Source organism: Patiria miniata, unplaced genomic scaffold (assembly GCF_015706575.1).
Source record: "Patiria miniata isolate m_02_andy unplaced genomic scaffold, ASM1570657v1 HiC_scaffold_18, whole genome shotgun sequence".
NCBI classification, from domain to species: Eukaryota; Metazoa; Echinodermata; class Asteroidea; order Valvatida; family Asterinidae; genus Patiria; species Patiria miniata.
The window spans coordinates 8,666,763-8,674,684 of record NW_024037056.1 but is presented as its reverse complement, the minus strand read 5'-3'; positions in this window follow the sequence as shown (position 1 = coordinate 8,674,684).

Below are 7,922 nucleotides of genomic sequence, written 5' to 3'. Positions count from 1 at the left end.
CCTGGAAACTACCAGTGCCATCACATGATAAATAGGGTTTGTTAACATTTTGTTGCATGTTCTCAACTGAAGATATTATTGCAAGCTGTAGGCATGTTTACATACCAATGTATAGACAATGTATAGACATGTGTGCATACCAATGTCAATTGGTTCGTTAGGACTTGTCGCCATTGATGACTCTATAGCTGCAAAGAGTCCTGGAAACTACCAGTGCCATCACATGATAAATAGGGTTTGTTAACATTTTGTTGCATGTTCTCAACTGAAGATATTATTGCAAGCTGTAGACATGTGTACAATTATAATGTCAATTGAATAATTCATAGGTTGAATACATGAATCACTGAAAGAAAATTATCAATATTTGGGTTAAAATATTCGTGAAATTGGGGGAATGCCTGACAGAATTTGTTGGATTTCCATTGCTATTTACCAGATATCGTCAAAACTTTAAACTGTAGGTAAATGGTGTCAAGGCGTTTAGAGTTGGATCGAATTCTTCCGCAATGTGTTTTAGCGATACGATTTTGGTAGAATGCTGCCCGGTTTTTAAATTATTAAACAGAACAAAATGCAGGTGTCTGGATGCGACAGTAAAGAAAAGGTTCTTGTTGTTTTTGCGCTTTCGTCCTTTTTGCTGGCAAATGTATATGCTCCACCACAGAAAAACAATTGATTTAATTATTTTCACCGTTGTCCTCTGCGTATGGACCTAGTTGATAGGATGTTGAATCAATCATTTAGAAACTGTTGGTGTGTTTACAGAATGCAATCTCGCAGCTTTTTGTGTGCGCACTGAATATAAATTACTATATTCAATTTTCCCGCAAACCTACGAGTCAGTTGAAATATTACAATTGGAGATGATAAAAGGAATAATTTTAAACTGTGGCGCTATTCTGATGATAAATGGGGCAGCGGGAAGAGTATGAGGTCACAAAGGAGATGAAATAGGGCAAAACAAACATTCATTTCGCCCACGAATCATTCCACATTCCCTCACACTGTTTGTTTCCTCACATTGTCTAGTGACCCACCCTACATCCCTAAACTGTACTTCACAAATCCCACAGCAGCCCACTGGCACGCATACATCGGTCCATAAATTGGATGCCTTCAATCAATGACTCAATGTTGATGGCATGCCCCGATTTGGGCTCTAGAACGTGTTTCCTACTTGAGAAAAAAGATACTCGTTCCAAACCTGCATCGGGCATCAGTGCTTTTCCTTCCCTGTTGCCTTCATCATGATGATGCCAGAGTTGTACTGACTCTAGTTAATGACTCGACTGGGGTCCGACTCGAGTCACAATTTTCGGCAACTCGACTCGAGTCATAACAGGCAAATGAATAACTCAACTTGACTCGAGCGATCAAAAGACTCAACTCAACTCGAGTTTCTCATGAAAAGACTCGGCTCGACTCAAGTCGAATTCTTATTCCGTGAAATAATCGTCACTTACTTGGAATGCAATATGCAGTCTGATGTTGACAACTTTGGCTCTTAATTACAGTGCTTTATTCACTGTTACAAACATAATGCAAGGCAAACAGAATGGCTTCGGCACCAGGACAGGTGTTTTATCATATCAGGTTGCATACTAAACGGAATTCGCGTCGGGGTGATGTAAATCAATATCAGTTTTACCCTTCACCGACGTAGGCTATAAACGTTGAGTGTGTTACCTCCCGAGTGAAAGTTAGAAAACTTAGAAAACTCCTGCTTACCACTGAGCTTGTGGGATCGGTTGGCAGACTATTAAATAAACTGCCATAGACCGCAGTGATGAATACGCCGACTTCCAAAATTCAGAAAAAAATACTCACAACTCTCCAAGGTGTTTAATTCGTCACCGTTTTTACGAAGAGCCACATATGTCAAAAGTACCAATTTTTTATTTCAATTTTTTTTTTAATATTTTGCTTTAAAACAATTTACTTAACCATTTTGACTTGTTTGTGTAAGCAAAACATCATTAATTTCCAAGTAACATTAATGTTGCAAGGGGCAGAAATCTTGATAAATGCATTTTGCGTTTTCACGAAGAGCCACGTACATTTTGGCCCTTCGGTGAACGCGAACAATACCCATTGCACGGAAATACGTAAAAGTAGGTCAAATGACGCGCGTACTCACGCACGCCTACGGAAATACACGTTGAACAAAAAGGGTCAATGGCCTGAATTTTCGTTTTCACGAAGAGCCGCATATCTTTACTAATTAATTTCCACCCATTAACTTCTCGTTTAAGTCTAATTACTGGGTTCATGTGAAAATTCAGCTCTCATAAAATCGTGTGATGGTTTCCTTGCTGCACACACTTGTTGCAAAGTGGTATTTTTTGCAGTTTTAAAATATGAGGAACTTCTTTTGCGATTATCTCGAAAACGCTTTTTCTTCAAAATCCACATAATGTGGCTCTTCGTGAAAACGGTGACGAATTGAGACGCACGTGAAATTAAAACTTATTTCATCATCTTTCGTTTTCTGTTCAATTTTGTTTTGAGTTAATCAATGTCGCACCGTAAAAGTAGTCCTGTAGCCTATCGCCATTTCGAAAAATGATGCCTGCTTTCCATTGAATTTTAGAGCAATTTTAGTGCCAAATTTCATGCGAATTTCACAGTGATACAAGCTCCTAGTCCTGTTCACGGCTTCCATCTTCTCTTTTTTTTTACAAGCCCTAAAGTTCATGGCCCACAAAATGCAAAACAAATTTAGGGCATACAAATCGTGATTTTGCCGGCTTAGCCAATTTCGGGTCTATACTGGCCTGCAACCATCAAGCATTCTGTGAACTCAGACCTGCTTTGAATTATGGTTGGTAGGCCTAACCTAATCTAAGATTTTGGCAATCTTTGTACGAAAAGTGCACTTTCCAGTAGGCTTAATTTGACTGGGGTTCTGCAAATTCTACGTTTTGGGAAGGGTGGCAAAACTTTAGATAACACTGTAGCCAGATTTTATTCGTAAATAACTAAGTGACATTTTAGGATGACTGCATGCTTGTGTGACGCAAAACTTGGTATACGTGCAGCACACCGTAAACCTCAGCTGTCCAGTCCGATCTCCCTGAATGGACCCGTATCATTAAAGTTTGCAACAAAACCGGTTAAAAACCATTTAGATATTCCATTAATCTTTATTGCTATTTTGTATACTCACAAACGTGTACATCGGTGTCATATGAAAAAAAAATAGCTTCCTATGAATTCCGGTAGGCCTACTATATTTTATCTTGCAAAATTGTGTAGGTCCTCAAATTCGTTTTTGATGTAATCCAAATTTCACACTATAGCGGCCGTACAAAGTCAACTTTGTTCAGCCCCATTGACAATCAGCCGATCAGAGGGCTGCAGGGTATAAGTAAAATAATATGTCCACCATTGGTAAGAGCAAAAGATAGTCGGCTTTTACATTAGTACAAAATTTATTTTTACTGAAATTTTTACTGACACGAAAAGCCATTATTTTTTTACGGGTGGTCGTCAGCCGTGCCCAGGGATGAGGTAAAGTACTCGCCCATCTGTTGTATTATGAACCTGCAGCGTGTTGCGGGTTAATCAATTAAAAGAAATGGGAACCATTACCAGAAGCGGCGTAGTGCTTAAATATTCCAAAAGGCTGCAGGCCTAATGGGAATTACAAAATGAGTTGACTCACATAACACCCAACTCAAGCCCAACCGCGAAATTTAACAGTTAAGCACTCCGGGGCAACGGATTCTCCTATGATTGGATCAATTTGGTATTGGTTTGGTCTTTATTTGGTTTATTGAAATAAAGACGGCTGCTTCCTAAACACACGAGTGTGTTGAAAAACACTTCCTACCGCCATGTTGTAACATTGTATATAGGTTCCCTTCTCCATTATTTCGGACTGTGATGTCGTCAACGAAGATGACCTGGCTGGATTTGTCATTTAAGTAGTTTTGTCTGATGTCAAAAGAGCGACCTAAAAAGAAGATTTATAGCATCTGACTGAAAGCAAAAAATAAAACCAAATCTAATCTGTACTCTGAATGATCCGTTAGTGGGCGCTCCGATGTCCTGACGTTGGCACTATGGTTGGCACGATTCCACTTTTTGACGTTGGGGGCGCTCCTTTTACTTAGCGGTAAAACCCGAAGAAAGACTTCCAGCTATAGGCCTACCGTACCTGAAAGGTGACTGTCCGTGCTTTTTATTAAACTAATTCGATTTTTTTTTCGATTTGAAAGTTTCTTTTTTAACTTATTTTAACTATGTTGGCGTCTGTAAAGCTTCGAGTATAAAAGGTTGGGGTTCATACGAAAGCCCTGAAGAGACAGCACACATCGCAAATATTTGCGAAAATATATATAGGCTGCGATGTCGCAAATATGTCGCAAATTTTATCGCGAATAATTTTGGAAATATTTGCAATGTCGCAAATTTTGTCACGTACTTTGTCGCATACTTTTGTGCATAGTTTGCATATTTGTACCGGGCTATTTATCAACTAATCTAGAGGGTGTTAAAGTTGTTTGAGTCCCAACCTTCATATGCAGGAGAGTAGTCAGGTACCGTACGATGTACGAACGTTTGACGACACGGCGATCGAAGAATTTGCGAAGATGTTTGCAATAATATTTGCGACATCGCAATTATACCGCAAATTATTATTTATCGTTATTACATATTGCCGATTTCAATGGCGCATTGTAATGGTTTTGGAGCTTGGTTTTATTGTTCACGGTCAGAACTCTCTAACCATATCATTTATGGAAATAGTTCCTGTAATAATATCTTTTTTTTAAATACGCCGGCGGAGGGGGGGGGGGGCAAGGTCCCCCCCTCTGGATACGCCATTGCTTGTTTCCAGTCCCTATGGTTGCAGACCAGTAAATCGGTCGGAAATTGCCTACGCCGGCCAAATCACGATTTGCATGCCCTCAAAATCTTCAGTATTTGAGCATGCTGTGGGCCATGAACTGGAGGGTTTGTAAAAAATATGGGTGGAAGCCGTGCACAGGACTGTGAGCTTGTAGTTCCGTTCAATTTGGATGAAATTGGGGCCCTAAAAGCGCTCTATTTTCCAATGGAGTGTAGGCATCGTTTTTCAAAATGGCGATAGGCTTCAGGACTATTTTAAGGGGTGATCATCTTCGGATGGAAATTTCTCCTAAAAGTCATTAGTTGACCCCCGTAAATTGAAAAGAAAATGAAAGATGATGAAATAAGCTTTAATTTGATGTGTGTCTCGAACACCTTAGAGAGTTGTGAGTATTTTTCCCGAATTTCTGAAGTGGAAGCATTTATCATTGGGGTCAATGGAAGTTTATTTACTGGTCTGGAATCTATAATGTCAAAATGGCGTCGTCCATCGTTCGTTGTCAAAATATTCCGCGACAGTGGTTTTTCAGGGGCGTGACCTGGGGGGTGGGCAGCGTTTCAAAGGGGTTTCCTATGGCGGTTCCGCAACAAATGCGCCCAAATCTGCAGGGGGCCCTGATCGTCATCCGATTACACAAATTTCAAGCGAAAATGGGGGGGGGGGTGATTTGGGGGTGGAAAGGAGCTGGAATTCAATTTACTTCCGTTGGGGGCGCCCTACAGCAAGGAAGCCGCAAACAGAGGGTTTGTTTTCAGGCCAGAAATCGCAGTCAGAGATTATTTTTCTCGCAATTTTTTGATGAAATATGAGTCATCCATCCTTCCTCGTGCCGTACAAGTGGTGTTGGGGAAGTTTTCAAAACCTCGCTTCTTTAAAGGTTGCAGTCCAGTAAATCGGTCGGAAATTGCCTGCGCCGGCCAAATCATGATTTGCATGCCCTCAAAATCTTCAGTATTTGAGCATACTGTGGGCCATGAACTGGAGGGTTTGTAAAAAAAATATGGGTGGAAGCTGTGCACAGGACTGTGAGCTTGTAGTTCCGTTCAATTTGGATGAAATTGGGGCCCTAAAAGCGCTCTATTTTCCAATGGAGTGTAGGCATCGTTTTTCAAAATGGCGATGGACTATTTTAAGAGGTGATCATCTTCGGATGGAAATTTCTCCTTAAAGTCATTAGTTGACCCCCCCCCCCCGTAAATTGAAAAGAAAATGAAAGATGATGAAATAAGCTTTAATTTGATGTGTGTCTCGAACACCTTGAAGAGTTGTGAGTATTTTTCCCGAATTTCTGAAGAGGGAGCATTTATCATTGGGGTCAATGGAAGTTTATTTACTGGTCTGGAACCCTATAGGCCTACATCGTCGCTTCTGATATAGGACAGCAACCAGTCTAAAGCTATACTTATTGTTGGGCCGCAAATACTTCATAATGTGTAAAGTAGGCCTATTCATTCCACGTAACGAAAGGTTGTCCAATTATTTCGTTCGATGTCTCATTTAGAAGTGAAATACCCCTGCATTGCAAGAAAACAACAGCACTGACTATGCATCTTTTATTATATGTAGTTTACTTGGAAGCCATTTCAGCATGATGTCCGTTTTAATAGAGTATATTACGTGTAGGCCTAATTAGGGAACCGTTTTCAAAAGTCAAATACTTGCTTTTAGTTCCCCTCGCCCTCACCCCCAGGCGACCTCCGTGTGTGCAAAAAAAATATATAAAAAATATAAAAAAAACCATCTTTTAACAGTTACCGGTACATTTGGAGCGAACAACGCTCAGAAAAGTTGCTGCAATTTTGGGTCTACTTTATGCGAAGAGACTCATTAGCATGTTTGTAACACTGATCATATAGCACTGATAGACAGGGTTTTCGCCAAAGATTCTTTGTATAAATAGACTAATGTCCTGTCATTAAGTTAGGAGCTGAGCCTGACTGTGTGTACATATGTATTATGTTCCTTAGGCCAATAAACTACATGTATATGATTGAGGAGGTTTCTAGTAAATTTCAATGCTTGAGCTAAACATTCAAAGTGTTACAATTACAGGTGTTACTAAATTATGTAATTTAAGCCGGAAATCTGAATCTGTTCAACCTTCTGCCAGCTCAATGGTTAAGTAGTAAATAAACACTCTGGTTTGTAATCCCTTTTTCCTGGAGTTAGCGATTTCCTGGACAGTCTAGCTCTTCTGAGACCATGGAGCTGTATGCTGAGACTGACCCGGATAGACCCTAGACATGTTCGGCAGTCCTACTGGTGTTGAGATGAGAGGGTGGGTGATGGCCACGAACGGGCGCGTAGCCAGAAGGCTTCACGGAGGAGTATGGTATGGAGTGGGGGCGGGCTTGGGATGGGGAGTGGGGGCGGGATGGGGGTACGTTGGACACCATCTGACAAGCTGGGCGCCGTCCACTGCGGAAACTGACGCGCATGCATAGAGAAATTCGTTTATTGTAATTAGGCCTACCCATAACGTTTCTACAGTTGAATTGTTTTATGTAAAAGCACACTTTAAATGTACTCTTCTCGTACCCCACTTAAATCTTTCGGATGGTTGTGCTCTGGGATTCAGCTCCCTTAAACCACCCCCGCCTCATCGCTACGTCGCTGGCTTTTGAAACCAAGGGTGCGGTCATGTTAAGGACACCTCACACATCAATTGGATTCGCTTCTTTCTGTCTAAAATTTGAAGTTACAATTTGATGTGGCAATTTAAGGCTCTCCACGGGGTAAAATTTAAGGTATGCTGTTTTCGCTAGAAAACCGATTTTGCTCCAATTGTTCAGTTATAAGCGGGCTTGCTTGAACAGTGGCGTATCCAGCGGGGGCAAGGAGGGGCAACTCTCCCCCCCCCCCCCCCCCTCCGCGATATTATGCCATACTTTTTTAGGATATGAAGCACCAGAACCACACGACTGATATTATTAGTAATAACACACAACACCAACCCACCCACCCCTCACCCCGCTCGATTTTAACAGTTTTCACGGAGAGTTAAGAAATTGAGTCCTCTTTAACAGGAAAATTACCCATATTGACCCAAATCCTGGGTACGCTG